General features: G+C 41.7%; 1 pseudogene across 1 annotated transcript in view; it reads right to left on the bottom strand.

The window, feature by feature from the left end:
• The window catches only part of LOC310880058 (DCC-interacting protein 13-alpha-like), a 33,271-nt pseudogene that overhangs the window by 5,188 nt on the left and 11,159 nt on the right, over nucleotides 1-16,924 (bottom strand). Inside the window, exons 2-6 of the transcript XR_014589239.1 lie at nucleotides 5,052-5,290; nucleotides 3,215-3,271; nucleotides 2,214-2,305; nucleotides 1,492-1,670; nucleotides 1,062-1,155 (exon numbers count right to left, since the gene is read on the bottom strand). The product of XR_014589239.1 is annotated as a DCC-interacting protein 13-alpha-like (transcript). The remainder of the gene's footprint in view (nucleotides 1-1,061; nucleotides 1,156-1,491; nucleotides 1,671-2,213; nucleotides 2,306-3,214; nucleotides 3,272-5,051; nucleotides 5,291-16,924) is intronic.

Raw genomic sequence — 16,924 nt, 5'->3', positions numbered from 1 at the left:
AGGTTTTAATAGGGGAGTAATGAAGCTATCGCCTCTCAACGGTTAACATTCTAAAAGCAAATTTTGGAACGAAGAGAAAAATTATGTCTACATGACAGAAATCTTAACTAAGAGATGTCCAGTTTAATAAAATTGTTCTAGATTGAACTCTGAAGTCAAGATTGCATTGCTACAATGCTTAAATAACATGGACTCAATAAAGAATCCTCCCAGTGGATGTTGACCTCTGTAAATATACTGCAGACAAATTCGTTCTATTAGCATCTTTTATCACTTAGATTCTTCTGGACATTTAAGACTAGATGGGAACAGTAAATGCAAAATCTCACAGGATCTCACAAAAAAATTAAAAAAAAAGATTAAATATATGTCATCAGTATCAGAAAGTAAGGAAAGCCTTTTTTTTAAAAAAAATAGTTATAAAGTTGCAGTGTTTGGTACAGATGGCAACACTATTCTTTACTGATCGTGTATGGTTAATTGAAAATACTGAGCACAACTCTGAATCATTTTTGCTATGAAAAATATGATTTTTTTAGAATAACTGATGACTTTAATTTAGCTCCAATATTAAGCTTTCCAATTCCTGAAATACAGTTCAAGATTGATTTTAAATCAGTATGTTCCCACGGGTCTAGTTAGCCAACTGATTATCCCCTCTAATACCAAACAACAACAACAAAAATGTCAAAAAAATGTTAAATGTATACCATTTTAACTCTTATGTATCTGTGGTACAACTGAAAGTTATTTATCTAGAGGACAGGGGAATACAACACACATTACTGTGACTAGAGTCACATCAATTAGTTTTCAGCCATTTTTCTTTTTCTACAAGAGCAACTGAATCTGCAGAAGTTTTCTCAACGTCTGAATTCTGTACGTACAGTTCCAGAAATGCAGTGCAGATTGACAGGGTTTTATTATTATTTTTGAATGGGAAGGTTTAAAAAAATTATAAAAACAGGAAAAAGGGTTTTTATTTTTGGGATGAGCTCTTAGACAATTTTAACTTGTCTGTATGTCAGATTACTCTAGAAGCCTAGATCATTTTCACTCACCTTTCAGGTTAAGAAGAGTGTCATCGTATGCCATCATCACCTGGAAGCAGGGCTACCAGATTTCTCTTGAATTTTCAAGAGGAAATAACCCAAGCTGCTGGGTAAGCAAGCAATAGGAAAGGAAAATACTTTGTTAAACCAAATGATTAAAATAAATCAATAAATAAATCATTAGCTGATAAAGTAAGAAGAGCTGCCGCAAAGTAGAAAATAACATTCTGAATCTAATGTATTTAAATAAGCCACATTTTACAACCAAATTTAACCAAAAAATACTTGTTTTGCTTTCCTGGTCACTGTAAATTTTTTGACAAGAGAGTAGGGACAGAGGCAATATGTGTGTTGGAGCTGCTGCCTAAACATATATTTTTTTTAATTAATATTTATTTGGGGATTTTTTTTTTTCCTTCTCTCTACATTTTCTACCTGCCTGCCTGCCCTGAAGATTTTGCTTGACCAGGCAGATCTTCACTAACTGGAGATATTATGTCAAATTGTATAGGAGTGTCAGGGGCAACAAATGAATCCAAGGGAAGTGCAGATAAAGTTGCTGATTCAGATCCCAGTGACCCTGTGCTGCTAGTACGAGCTGCAGTAGGATGAGATTGCCTGAAACAAAACAAAAAATGAACATGAAGATGTGTTAATTTCAGGTTGGTTGATAATAAATTCAACTATATGGAGGACGAATACAGTATTCCAAAACAAAACCTAAGAAACTGAACAGAATTAGGATATAGTAAATACAACGGAGTCTACCTTCCAAACAAATCTGAAAACTTTATAGTTACTACTTGCATTAATAATGCCATCAGATGGTCTTAACACATATGAAATATACTACAATCTGAGGTCTGCTTCCAGGAGTTGTACACATTAAGAAAAATCTCTTCAATACATAGAACAAACAAGCCAGATGTGATAAAACTAACAAAACTGTCCATGCTCAGCTGGAAGTCTGAATTATTTGTAACATTATTGGATGCTAAACAATGATAAAAAGATGAATTCAGGACACGTTCCTCTAGCCTATGAAAGCATTAGTTCTGAACATTTTTGCAATTTTTTTTTTTTTTTTTTTTTTACTGGAGCTTTATCCAGGATTCTTTTTATATAAGTGTTCTTCAAATGATCCATAGTTCAGCAACTTACACAATTGGACGCATGATCTCGTGCCTCTGCTGAAAGGAAGGGGATGGAGTAACAGCTTCTAAAGCTGACTGATTTACACGTGCAGCAATTTCCTGCAATAGAGAGGTGGGAAAAACTAACTGAAAACATTGCCCTCACAGCACATTTTCAGATTTTAGTTTTACATGCAATTGACAGAAGTTATAAACTGTCCCCTTTCAGTAACATAGTTGTAGTATTTTCTTTAACTTGTAACATTTCCTGCTATTGCACTTGCATTATAATACTATATATGTTAGTAAAAGCCAGCAGTAAAATTGTGATGGTAAGTCTGACAAAATAAGCAAACGTAGCCATGCAGAAAAAATAAAAATCTCACTTGAGTCACGTTGTCTTTAACTACTAACTAACAAAACATGGAGATTCAAAAGTCTGCACTTGAAATTAGGGAACATTTATAGGTTTCTGAAAAACCAAGACATGAATGACTATCAAGTAAGCACCATGTAACAATGTTATTTCATCAAATAATGGACCTTGTACAGCTGAAGAATTCCACTTTAATCTTTCATTAAATCACTAATTCTGAAGTATTAGTATTTAATATTGATGGCTTCACTTCATAGGGTAAAGCCAGTGGAAGAAATCACTGGGTAAAGAGGATTTTAGAGAGGGAAAATATCTGTATCTGTCCAGATATTTGTCATGTTAATTTGCAACAAAGTATCATATATACAATACAACTAAAAGGTCTTGGAGCTGTCAAAATGTTATAGCAAACAAAAGCCATACCATTTTAATGCTTTCTACATAAGCATTCAGATGAATGAAACAACGGAAGTATGCTTTCATTAATTCATGAAGCACCATCAACCCATACAATGACAAGCTTCAGATTAGGCATGTAGGAAGTACTCAGCTTAATCCCATGCTACCCAATTAGGTCCAGTTAATCCCTTTTTAATTTTCTGTACACCTATATCTGAAGAGATTACTGATGCTAACAATTTTAGTGAAGTTACCTCAGGGTTTTCGCTTAGATATATCTGTTTAGATATGTTGTTTATTGTGCATAGCCACTGAAAAAGAGAGGGAAAAGGAAAAAAAGAGAAAACATTAATTTTTTCATAACTTTTTCAAGAAACTTGATTAAATACCTGAGTTGACTAGTTTCATCTTTGTCACTTCCTTTGTAATTTCAGGAAGCCAAACCAGTATTCTGCACACACAGTTTGCCATTAAATTCACTGCTATCTGCATACTGGACCTTACAACATCAGATTTTACTTATAGAATTGTTTCAGTCACACTGAAGACCAAAACAAAAACAAGCTTAAATCATGATTCTATAGAATGCAATTAAAAAAAAAAAAAGTATTGTTCCTGCTCCAGCAGGGGGATTGAACTAGGTGATATTTCAAGGTCCCTTCCAATCCCTAATTTTCTGTGTAATTCTGCGTCTGTGTGTGTATTCTCTGAACTCCATTATTTACTGACTGCAAATTACATTGTTTCCTCCAAATACTATAAAAATTCCATCTGCTCTTGCACCTCTAAGCTAAAACCTCTTTTCTCACTGTACTATGAAAAACCCTTTGTTCCTGCTCCTTGGTTTTCAATTTTTGGATTATAACTCCAAATTTTCAACTAACTGGATTATATATATGCATGCTAGCACCGCTGTTCCACTGAACCAGAGCAGCTTGTTTTTAGGCTTGTCACCTGAGCTATCTAAAAGCACAGAAGCTACAGCCCAGGAAATCACAATTCTGAGCTACTGAGGCTGACTACAAGCTCCCTTCGTATGGTGGGCCTTCCGAGGGTAAATGTTTCACTTAGGCTATACAACTTCAAGAGAACAAACGGACCAAGGCCAACCTGACACAGCCCAGTTAAATACCTTAGAAATAGCATCAAAGGTTTACATCAATGTACCATTAAAGATCTCAGAGGAATGTGAATCGAGGCTGAAAGTACCATATTTTCTGTATTTCCTTATTCTGTATTCGCAAGCAGTCTTGAAAGCAGCCCAAAAGCAAATTATGCCCCACTTCTTGATTCAACTATCATTTATTAAGTATGTTTCCCTAACTGTGCATCGGGGGGCACAAAACAGTTTTTCCTCACTTTTCAGCTGCTTGTATCATTCATTACCTGTGTCCTAACCTTTATTTTCCTTTATTTTCCATTCCTGACAAGCAGGGTTGTTTTTTTTATGTGGGCTTTTCTTTGTGGGCTTTTTATTATTCTGTAGTACTGAAAACAAATTGACAATAATCAGAACAAGATTTTTTTTCCTCCAGTATTTAAACACAGTAATATTTTGTCAGACCCCCTGAAACTTATTATTATTACGGATAGCAAGTTCACTATTTATTACCTAAAACATATAAAACGTGCTCTCCAATTTTTCTTACTAATTTATTCCCCTCTGTGCTACAGAAAATCACTGGACTCCATGCGAACCTCCTGTAAGCTTACCTCTTCATAGTCTTTTTTACTCTCTGCCTGTAAGATTGAAGACCCGAAAGAGGAGAATGAAAAAGAAAGTTTTGTCTACTTAAAATGCCTCAATTCCATTTAGACAGGAAACCCCATTTTCATGTTCGTACATTGCACAACAAATTAATAAAGTCTGAAGATTCTGCATACATGCTGAGCACAGTCAACATTTAATGAGTAAAAAGTCTCATGTTTTCAATTCAATTGAAAATGAACAAAATTCTTTTCCCATATAATAAGCACTCACATAATGTAGTCAAACCTTTTTATGTATTTTCTACCACATTCACACAGCTACAGCAATTGTGAGTACACTATTACTTAGCAGATAGATAACAGTAATGTAAGAATACTTACTTTTTACCATCAAAAGATGTTATCTGAAAACAGTAATGTCTGTCTTCGCAGTCCACAGCCATTACTGAGCAATTGTCTATATCCATGACAAGTCCTCCAGCTACATCACCTCTTGCTTGGCTCATCAAATTTCCATCTTGAGTGAAGGAAAACTGTCTCCCCCAAATGGAAGATACCAGCCCTTTCTTACTAAAACACGAAAGGAAATCCTTACTTAGTAGGTTAGGAGTTCAGCTGATCTGTATAAATTAGAAAAAATAAATAAAAATTTCATGAGCAAGCCATCTGGGCACTTCAGAAAAAAAAATATTCCTCATGCTTTAAGTTAACTTTACAGCTAAATTATTCTGTTTCCATCAGTTGCTTTTTTTATTCTGTATCCACTGCTGGGCAAAGTATACATAGATTTGCTTTCTTAGATTATATGAAACTTAATTCAGAATAAAAAGGCATAAATTACTTAGTTTTCATTATCAGTTCTTACAGTGTTGCTTAATAAAATACGCATATTCAACTGATACACATTATCAACATCATTTCTAAGACCTCTGAACCCTACGCAGCCTTACGTTGTTAAAAAGACTAAGTGTTGGAGAACTTTGTGTTAAGCACTAGAAAAGACATGTAATGCAAGATACCTCAATTTTCCAAGTATTTTGTATCATTCAGTAAGATTCCCAAAATTTTGCTTTGAGCATTTTTTAAAAAAAAAAAATTTAATTTTTCTTCCAGAAGGAAGGAAAGGAACCCAAAACAAAAAGTCACTAACACTTGTGGTTTAGCCTTCCTTTTTGGTCAGATGCTCCTTCAATATTAAGTGCTGCAATGGGTCTTTATGGATCACTTTATGGATCGATCGACTATAACACTATCTTGCAATTAACGTTTTTGAGGCGAGAAGAAAAATAGGATGAAACGTTGTATACTGATATGCTGTTTCAGCATCTTAGAGGGAAAAGGTATGGAATTAAGTTGGCCCCTGACTGAGCCTTCGGTGTTGGCATTAGAGAAGTACAGGCTAGAGAAAGATAAAAGAAGTGTTAAAAGGGTTGTCGAAGGTGTTAAAGGTGTGGCATGTAGTATCTGACAGAGCTGTTTGAAGTTGAATGAGCAGGGAAAGAGGATGTAGGAATGTTAGTAGTTCTGCCTCAACTGCTGGTTATAAAAATGAAGCTGGGGAAGGAGGGAAAAGAGGTGGAACTTATGGTGGATACGGGTGCAACATATTCAGTTTTAAATAAAGCATTAGTACCAGTGGGGAATGATTACGTTGTAGTGAAGGGGGCAACTGGCCAATCTGAAATAGCACATTTCTGCAAATCATTGAAATATAAATATGGGAAACAGTGGGGTATTCACAAGTTCCTATACACGCCCAACTCTCTAAAGTCACTCTTAGGGGGAGAGTGCCTAGGGGCCCTAAAAATGAGGGTTTGTACTTTCAAATAAGGTTTGAACTCCAAAAAGGAGGATTTGCACCTTAAGATAAGTCTGTGGACCCTAAAAATAAGGCTTTGGGCCCCCAAAATGAGACCATGGGCCCAAAAACATGGGGGTTTAGGTGATAAAAAGAAGGCTTTGTATCCCAAATTGAGGTTCTGGTCCCTGAAAATGGGGGTTTGGACTGTCAAAAAGGGGGCTGGACACTTGAAGTAAAGCTTTGGGCCCTAAAAATGGGGTGTTGGAGCTCTAAGAATTATTTTTTGAACATGAAATTGAGGTTTTCAGCCCTAAAAATGAGGCTTGGGACACTAAAAAAGGGGTGTTTGGATTTTTTAAGGAGACTTTGGGGTTGGAACCTAAAATGAGGCTTTTAACTCTAAAAATCAGGCTCAGTGTCGTTTCCGTTATCTCCAGCAATTGGGAACGGGCCCGAGCAGTCACAAGGTGGCGACTGCGGCCCACGTCTTCATCCTCTGCCTTACCACCACATCCCACAAACTCAGCCTTCCCTCTTGTAATTTCCTCCTCTTCTGCGATAGCAGGCGTGGATATTTACCACGGAAGGCATCAGACCGAGACTAGGTCTTGAGTTTCAGACAATAAAGATCTCACATCACCCGATTGCATTGTCCTCCCTCAGTGAGCTTCTGGCTGAAGGGGGCTGTCCACGAGGCTGTTAATCCTACAAATGCTGAAATGAGCACATGTCCCATGGTGTCTGTAGTGCAATGGAGGTGGAACAGCTGAACATGTAATCCATCAAGGCCACTCAAAACCCATCATTGGAGAAATTTAGGAATACAGCTTTCATAGAAATCAAATCCTTCTGCTTTTCTTGAAGCTAAAGAGCCTTTCTCCCCCACTATTATATCTGTGTTATGTGTATATAACTGGAAGCATTTTCTAGGGAAACGTGCTTGGATGATTAGCAGTAATGCCCATGGGAGCCTACAGTAAGCAAAGTCCTCCTGTGGGCACTGAGACATGCAGGTGCTGTATGAATAGATAAATGGAAGCAATGCCATTTTCAGATCATTGCCTCCAATAAGTAGGCCCAAACCCCTTTTAAGGCCTCTTTGCCTTGGGTGGAAATCTAAGATGTGCTAAGAAACCGAAGCATGAGGTTGCAAAGGAAAGTGGGCATAAGATTTTCTTCCTGGGCTGACTTCCCATTTGGCATGTGTTAAAAATCAAGCATGGTCTTTGTTGCAGTATACAGTGGCTCAGAGAAGCACTGAAGCCTACTCCCACATACCCAATTTCTGACTCTTCTGCAGCCCCTCCACCTCTGACATGTACCTGAGACAAGGCTCTGGCAGTTCGCAGTCCACATGTGGTAGACAGAATCAGGACAGAGCTGCAGCTGCTCCTGAAAGGAACAGCTTTTGGGCTTGTTGGTTACATGAGGAAGCCAGGGGTGTAAATACAAGGGATAGAAACAAGTTCCAGACCTTTTCCAATTCCACTTTCCTTTCTCACCATTATATGGTAATTCCCTGGGGGTAGTTTGTGTGACCATGAATCAGGATGAGACCAGAAGCCCCAGGATCTGCTACCTCTATCACAATGACCAAGAGCCCTATGCTGGCAGCACAGTTTATGAGTGGCTGTGTACAAGGCAACAGGCAACCACGTTGGGTTGAAATTACAGCTAACCTTTGACTTCGAGCCCAGTTCAGAAAGCACTGAACTTCTTCCTAGAGTGGGTCTAAGTTTAGCAACTAAGCTGAATGTTTACCTTCAGTATTGCAAACCCCACTTTTCACGTGTCCTATTAATACTTAAAATACTGAACACACCAGTCTCTGCTCATACTTTTGCATCATTAAGAATATGCCAACTGGGGGATAGTGCTAGGCTTTAGACAGCCACGGTGAAACCATTTTTTTAATGCAAAAGCTGAGGTTCTCAGTGAGATCAGTGATGGGGAGAAATATTTGCAGCGTAAAGAAGAGGCACAAAGAGAAATGGAGTTGGTCAAGGCAATGCATGCTATCTAAGGTGGAACCAGCAACTGCTCCCAGGTCACCCAGTCACTAGCAGCACTCTCAGAGCAAGGTCATCCTGTCTTCCTGACCACAGTATGGGTCTTCCATGGCTGTTTTGTGTCCCATGCCAATACACCTTGAAGATGGACACAGGGGCTCAAGCAACCAACTCTGCAATACTTTGGAGGGTGTCAGCCCAACCAGCTGGGATGGGACAGACGCACTGTAATTGCCACTTTCCATCCAGAGATCACAGCAGAGATTTAAGCAACCTAAGCAGGCAGCTACTAGGAACCAAAAATCACAGGTAAAGATCAATGTAGTTAAGACTTGCTGTCCATACCTCCCTCATTGCTGTTGTGAAAGGAGGCAGCTCCAGACAGCTTTGACACCCCAGAAGAGATTAGGTCTACCAAGGTGGGAAGCTCACCTGATGACAGTGATGGTCCCATTGCTTCCATGGGTAGATATTGCTTGTGATTTTCTCTCCTCCTTATGACTTCATCCTCACATCTGTGCCAAACCCATTTGTTCATAGGCCATAGTTGTGTTTTTTTGTTGTTTGTTTGGTTTTTTTCCCCTCCCACCTGCCTTTCTGATTACCTTCCTTTCTTAGGGAATTAAGAAAAATGACAGTAGGACAAAACCTTTACCTCAGGTAAATCTCTCACTGTCCCACATGCAAATTTGCTCAAGCAAACTGGGAGAGATTTGGCCTGTGAAGGTTAAATGGGGGAAGGAGAGGGGAGCAGGCTCTGTCTGTATCAGAACTGATCTTTGCTGCTGGGTTACAACTAGACAATGAAGCAAAAGCCAGCAGAGTTTGAAGAGGAAGCTCAGCCAAAGGTCACTAGGCTGTCCTTAGAAGCTTGTTATCAGAACCTTGAAAACAGGGAGGAAGGTCATATGAGTTGACTGTAGCAATAACCAGAAAAGGTTGACAGAGTTTGGGGAGCTTATCATGCTTATTCATCTAGCTCAAATGGTGAGGGAAGGGTGACAAGGGGACAGAGACATACTGACACAGGGATACAGCTAACCCTGGAATGCCAGGGGAATACACTGTCACTTTTTGTGTGAAGGTCTCGGTGCTTTCGGTCAGTTGTTCAAGAGACGTAGAGGGAAGGGAGTTCAGACATGCCTGTTTCCAGAACTGGCCTAAAGGGGCAGAAAGATTCAGGAGTGAGAAATCCTGGCAAGCTGAATCTGGGCAGAACCTCCTCGACATCTTTCTGGTCACCTGTGAAGTTGTCCCTGACCACTTGCACTGTTTCTAGCATCATAAGGCACTGTAAGACCTTCAAATCTGTTGCATGAATGTAGATCAAAACCACCTTAAAAATATTTCCTAATATAGGTGACCCCAGATATGGAGCTGCTCCTTCTGGATACACACACCTCTTTTGTCCATAGGTTTCCCCCTTCTGTGGCATGAATAAGAACTTTCTTCTCTACATTACAGGCTAGCCCCAAACACTGGCTCCAGAGGCATTAGTTTTATTTAAATTTAGGTGCTTGCTAAGCAAACGGAGTCTCTCTGCTGATGTCACTGACCAAGTACATGCAGCTGCTTTCAGTCCCTGAACTTTGTTGTTTCCCACAGGGGTGAACAGAGTTCAGACTTGGCTGAGCTCCCGAATGCATGAACCCAGACAGCATGGAGATCAGTACCAGGCAAGCGTGTGCTGCGTGCACAGGAATGTAGCAGAGACCTCTGGGGCAAAGAGTTCCCTGCTCACAGGGCCATCACTGAAGAGACCCTGATGGTGGAACAGGACTGGTCAGAGTGGGTAATGCTGCACCATCCAGCACCACCTGAGTCCTCAGCATGCAGATTAACAGAGGGTAGGAGGAGGTCGAGCTTTCCAGAGAAGCTCCTGTTGGGAGCACCGAGTTTGATCAGGTGAGCACAAGTCTGCTCCTTGCTGTAGAACCTTTATGCACCAGTGGTCTTGCACCTCCAGAGGACCCAGGGATGCCGTTTGGTCTCCTTTCTGCACCATTTCTGCACACCATAGACGGAAACAGTTCAACACAACCAGGGGAGACCGCAGAACAAAACAAAGCATCTGTTACATTTGCTGCCTTTACATACTGAAAGGAAAGATTCAACAGAACATCTATTAGCAGGAGGTCAGGGCAGCCCTGTCTCAAATGAGCATTAACTCTGTAGCATCCTCCTAACCATCTCCCCTGCAGCTTCTTTCCCCTCTCTTAGCACTACCATAACAACACATGCTTGTGCTGGGATGTGTTGCCATCACCACTAAAGGGAAAGTAGGAGCATTAAAGTCACAGCAATATAAGAACAGTGTTTTTCCTTTGACGTTCATGTTGTATTTGCACAGTGGACCCCCTTCCCTGACAACCAAGCTACAGCAATAAGAAAGGTGGCACAAGCAACAGAAAGCATTATTTTCATATAGTTGTTGGCCAGCTTGTGATCCACTGGAGAAACATCTTAAAAGCCTTGGCTGCATTTTTTTTTTTTTTAAACCAAGCAAAATTCTTCCACCTCTAAAAACACTGCAGGACTGCACACTAATTTCTAGTCTCCCCATCACTGATTATATTTGTGCTGCCGGAGAAGCCTAAGAGCTAGTGGAAGATCAACATCTCCCCCTCTGAGCTGCAGATCGTCTTTTAGAGGAGCCCAGCACCCCGGGGGGGGGCAAGCTGTGACTGACATGCCATGTAGCGACCGCCGTCACAGCCACCAGTCACTGTCCAACCCTGGCAGTTTCCCGCATGCTGCAGGCACGCGGCACCAGGATGAAGCTCCAACCTTTCAGAGCGCTCCCACCTTTCAGAGCACTTTCTCCTGGGGACTGGCTGTGTTGTGACCTTCACGCTTTGACTTCTCCAGGCTCAGAGGAGTTTAACCAGAAAGAATATGTTTGGCCTTATATTGGACAAGAAGGGGAAGGGGGTGCATAAGGAATCTTGCCCCAGAATACCCTCCCTGGGTTTGAAGAGCTGGCAGCAGCTCCTGCTGAGCCAGCTTTATGTCTTTGACACAGGCTATTTTGGCCCAATGCTGATAAAATTCTTTCAGGCCAGAATCTAAAGACCTGTGAACAAGGACTCCCCATATGCCCCAAGATCTGCAGCTGAAAAAGCTCCCCAGTAACAAACTAACCTTGCAAAAGGGCTGCAAACCCTTCCAATGAGCGAGGAGAGAAGGTTCCCATGTAGAAACACATCACAGCAAGCATTTGTGTATTATAAACCCTCTTCGTGTCAGCAGGAGTGATGCAGAGAAGCAGCCTGTCCTGAGCACCAGCTTGGAAACAGTGCTAAAATCAGACTTGCCACTATCATGCCAGAAAATGAAGAGCTTGGCAACAGAGGGAGATTCACCAGCAGCAGCACAAATATTTCCCATACAGAATGCTTTATTTCTACACCTGAGTCCTTCAAAACCCACTGGACTGCACTGCAATAGAGCTTTAATAGTGTGATGAGTACTGGGAAATGAGAGGAGCAGAGAGCTTCAATTGATTTCAATCTCCAATGCACAACGATTCAACCAACAAGCCCATTCCTTACATGTTCAAACCCTTGAAAAGGGTCTGTATTGAACTTTTGGCTTTCACTACACATCCAGAAACTCCTCAGCAATTTAAGTTTGCTGCAAGGTTGAAGTTCCCCGAGTGTTTACACAAGCCAAGGAACAGTAAGCAACGTGCAGTAGCTGCCAGCAGGACAAAGCCTTCAGGGTGGAGCACCAGGACCCAGAGATTGCAGCCACCTCTCCTAACTCTGCCTTCAGGAACTGACTCGTTCCTTTTTCTCCTGGGAAAGCAGAGATGGGAAAACAGGAGCTGGTTGTCACAGGAAGATGGAGAAGTCAAAGAGAAGTGCTGTAACTATCTTCAGTTTGAGACGTGCTGCTTTGTCATCCTAAGGTGCAGGAGAAGTCACCGCCCCCTGCAGCACCTCAGAGCAATTTCCTTTCCACTACAAGTCAAGCAGCCCTGCATCTCTTGGTCAGGTTCCCTCCTTCTTGGAGGGCAGACACATTCCTTTGCCGCTGCCTCTCAGCTCAATGTCAGGTCTGCAATGCGCCTGGTAGATAAAGCAAGCCCTATCAAGACCAAGTGCGTTCTTGTCTATCACTGTACCTTGATCCGTTGTACCAGATCTTTTTTTTTTTATCAGCTCCTGGAGCTGTGGGAAGCAGCTGCAACTCATGATCTGTGGGAGGAAGGGACAGCACATCAAGCATCTCAAAAATAGAGCAGAAAGATTAGACAGGCTAGACTCAAACTAAGTGAGGCAGACAAAGCCCATAACCCCTGCCAGTAGGGCAAGCAATGCGAACAGTGGATGCCTATATCTAAAGAAGAGATTTTTTCCCCCAGTCACAGCAGAGGAATGTGTTTTAAGTAGCTGCCTCTTGGCCTTTTGTTTTGTTTACTCCTCCAAAGACAAACACAAGTGTGATGCCATATCCCGCATTACTGAAGTGCAGAAGGAAGTAGCTGGGAAGGAAGGGCGGATCACAGTGACAAAATCCAGGCCAGCCTAAAGGCAGACAAGTACAAACACTCCTGCTTAGCCTGCTAAATAAGTAGATATTTATCTACACAGCCTGCTACCACTGCCTGTGGATTTTTTCCAAATGGAAAATATGTGCTGGGCTTTGGGATGCTCCAAGCAGCCAGGAGAACACAGGGAGTTCAACTCAACTGCTCCTCAGGTTTGCTTGGTTTCTTTAATGAGCATGCCAGCACAGAAGGACCAGACCTCAGCTAACCTGAGCAGGCTTCACAGCCTCCAACATGACTGCGTTCCTATTTACACCAGTTCAAGAGCTACGTGGCCGCTGCCTGTTTTTCACGCTCAAAGTAACTTTGAATCTGCGCAAGTACAAGCAGAAGAGCAAAATGAGGAAGTGACCCACAGAAACTTGTCCCATATGAGGCATTTCCATGGAGAAGCAACGCAGGAATGGTGCTGCCTGCCCGGGGTACTGGTTCAAAGTGGGTGCTTCATTCACAGAAGACTGTACCTATGCCAAGTGTGGGTAGTGTCTGAATACTATTATAAATAATTATAGATAAGGTGCCAGGGAGTTGTTTCCAATTCCTGCTGTTTTTATTGCACACCCTTCTGTATTTTGTAGTCTCCTGAAGATCACCAGTGTCTGATTTCAGGGTGTAGGAGAACTTCGTGCTAAGAACATCCAGCCTTTTGTTTTCATAGTTATGCAGAATGGTCCTTGTCACAAACCCAAGTACACCATAAAGGATCACAACCAGAAGGCAGAGGGAAAGGACCCAACTTGAACCACCCTTCAAATAATCAGAGAGATTAAGTCAACTTCTTGAACAATTAGGCTTGGCAGCATTTAGTTCTGTCAAATTACTCCAAGGGTATTTTTCTAGTAAGCAAACATTTATTAGAAAGTGCAGATGTACAGTAAGCACAAGGAGGGTTACACAATTTTATCGTCAACTGTCCTGACCTTCAGGGAAAAAACTCTCCAGCAAAGCACAGTTGCCATAAATACTTACACTATGACAAAAGATGTCTGAAATGCAAGCTATTGACTGCATACTTAGCCAGAAGGAAACCTTATACCTTTCAAACTGTGAGCTGTAAAGACCAGCAAGCTTTATCACAGTGTGATACACTGGCCTAGAGTTTAGAGGGCAGGAAAACTGCAGCTGACATTTAGCACACAATAATTTATTGAAGGAAGTACTTTTTCAGATGATACAGGACTAACTTCTTGCCAAGTTCTAGAGCCAACCCAAGCAAGTTCATAAAAGGGTTAGGCAGATCAACAGGGAACTGGCTCACCAGCACTCTCAGGTCTTGGGCTGTATCAGGGGATTGCCACAAGTATAGTGCACACCAGCAGGACATCTTTTAGCGTCTGATGGATGAGCCTTTGGTGTGACTCATTTGTTGCCTACACTGAGCTGAGAAACAAGACGTGACACTGCGCTTCTTACCAAGTGTTTGAAGCTCAGTTTTGTTTGCACAAAGTAAAGCGTCCTCACCTGGAGCAGTGGGATTTTGCACACTTGTTTCTCAAGGTGTCTCATGCATTTAGTTCTTCCTTCTGTCTCTTGTGAGCCTGAGCAGAAGAAAAGCCACTGTCTCCGACAAGAGCAGACACCTCTGCACTGGGCCTGCTCTGCTTCTTGTTTGTGAAGTATTACAACACACGGTGCAAACAAACAGTCCAACCTTGGAAGAAACAGACATCTTATACAAATCCCATGCATGGGATTAGTCATGCTAATGTTGCAATCAGTGATATCATGGGTAAAAACAACCCAAGGAAGAAGAGTTTGAAAAACTTACGTCACTGATTACTTGAATTATAAACAAAGATTTCCAACTGTCTTGTGCGAGCCCGACAAGCAGTTGTACCTACCTTTTGTCTGCCATCTTAGCTCAGGACTGCACTGGGGCAGAACCTCTGCCCCACCTCTGGAGTGGGCTGCCTTACTATCGCAATTGCGACCAAACAGCAAAAGCATGATTTTACTGCTTTATATATGTTTATTCAACAGTTATAGGTACAATTCTTTGCTGTCGTAAAGATATACCCTCATCTCACCTTCAGATGAGGTAATTATAAGGTAGAATTCCTGGTGCAAACCACACTGTAAGATCTTACATGGGTAAAGAACTTTTTTTCAGGGTGGTGTGGCACCAACACAGACCTCGAGCAGAGTTGCTGCTATGCCAGTAATATTACCACTCATTGCTTGCTCTGGGTTTAGAGCATGGAGAAGAGTCTTAAACAAAATTCACTGGTAACCTCATTAAATTCTTTCAAGTTAAACATATCTTTTATTCATCCCTCCCCTTCCCAAGAAAATACAGCTGTACAGCTGTGATGCTCTTACAGCTTTTAATTTAATCTTTTTATGCAGTAGAGGAGGTGGAAAGATGTGTGTTCAAATACAGAAAGAAAATCAAAAGATTTACATAGCAAAAGCAACTATGGAGAGTCAGGTCATTGGACTACAGCTGTACGTCAGGTGGATAAACAGATATTGGACTGATTTTCTTAGGAGTAACCAGTCACACGGACTGTGCAACTGCTCTGTCTCTGCTCTGCAAACACAGCCTGCTATCCAAACACCCGTATAAGTACTGGCGTTAGCCTGTATTCCTCTCTTTTGCATGCATTTGTCTATAAAAAGTGACTCACAACTGACGGGGCTAAGAGAAACCCAGGGCAGAGGTTATAACACAGGTGAAGTCATCACCTCCTCATTTGTCTGACAATACCACCACGTGTAATGGGACTGACTGCAGCAGGGTAACTCCTGAGAAGAAGCAGCCCTGGGTACCAAGAGCAAATCCTCCTGGCCCATGCTTGCCACGAGGAGCGCCTTGCCTGGGACAGAGTTGGGACAGAGTCCCAGCTCGGTTGTGTTTGGTACGGCCAGCCACAGAATCGCATGCCCTGCAGGACATCCTGCGGAGGTGGACATCCACATTGTATCCTCACCCAAAACACCTCTTCTTCCCCCCCACCCCTGTGTATGCCATCCCACCCTCCAGACAGCCATGCTGAATTAGCATGGAGCAAATGAAAAAGAAAAACAAAATCAAAAAACAAAGCTGCATCTCTTACTGTAGAAAATACTACGTAGAAATTAACCTTTCCCTGCCTTACGTTACTGGCAGATAGTTGCAGTCAATCCAGAAACTTTTCAGCTCACTTGGTTTCTAATTTGGAGGATGGTGGCTCCTCTGCCATGCAAGGAGCTCCATCAACAGCAGGAGTAAAGAATCCTAGTCCCTGATGGATTTGCTATTTGGGTAACTAGTTTTTGTATGTTTTTTGTTGTTGTTGTTGTTGTTTGTTTGTTTTTCCTCATGGCTGTGATGGTTCAAATCTGCTACAGCCTCTTTCATGGTCAGGGTACCGTAAGGACTCTATCCTCTAGCTATGCAGTTTTGGAGATCTCTTAGAGACCTTTAAAAGCTTCACTGCTCTTTGAGCTTTTCAAACTGCAACATTGCCACTGCATTCAAAGCTGCTCGCAGGCAGTCAGCACAGCCACAGCACAACCATGCCATCACAAATTTCAGAATAAAACAGCTGCCAAAAGAAGCCAGTAGAGAATCATACAGTAGCCAGCAAAAATCCTTTCACTTGCAATAGAATTGCAATGCCAAAGCTGAAAAGGCATCACATCAGAAAATCCTTGCTTGTATCTCACCTCCTCAATTTCCAGAGATGCAGCCTGAATCTCCAAACCAAACAGCTTGAGCAGTCTTGATCTAGCTACCAGCTCTTTAGCTCTGAAAACCTAGACAGTAGCAAAGCTCTTCGGTCCAGATCCAGAGCCTTGTTCTTCTCTTGTGAACACCAGCCAGTCACAACTGCCTAGCATGAAACGTCCTGTCACAAGAGGAGAGTTGGTCCTTTATGCTTTCAGCCCGTCACCCTGCAGGACTAACTGG

This window comes from Anser anser (assembly GCF_964211835.1).
Source record: "Anser anser genome assembly, chromosome: 12".
Classification (NCBI taxonomy): Eukaryota; Metazoa; Chordata; class Aves; order Anseriformes; family Anatidae; genus Anser; species Anser anser.
The sequence above is the reverse complement of the archived record's forward strand: the minus strand, read 5'-3'. Positions and strand labels throughout refer to the sequence as shown.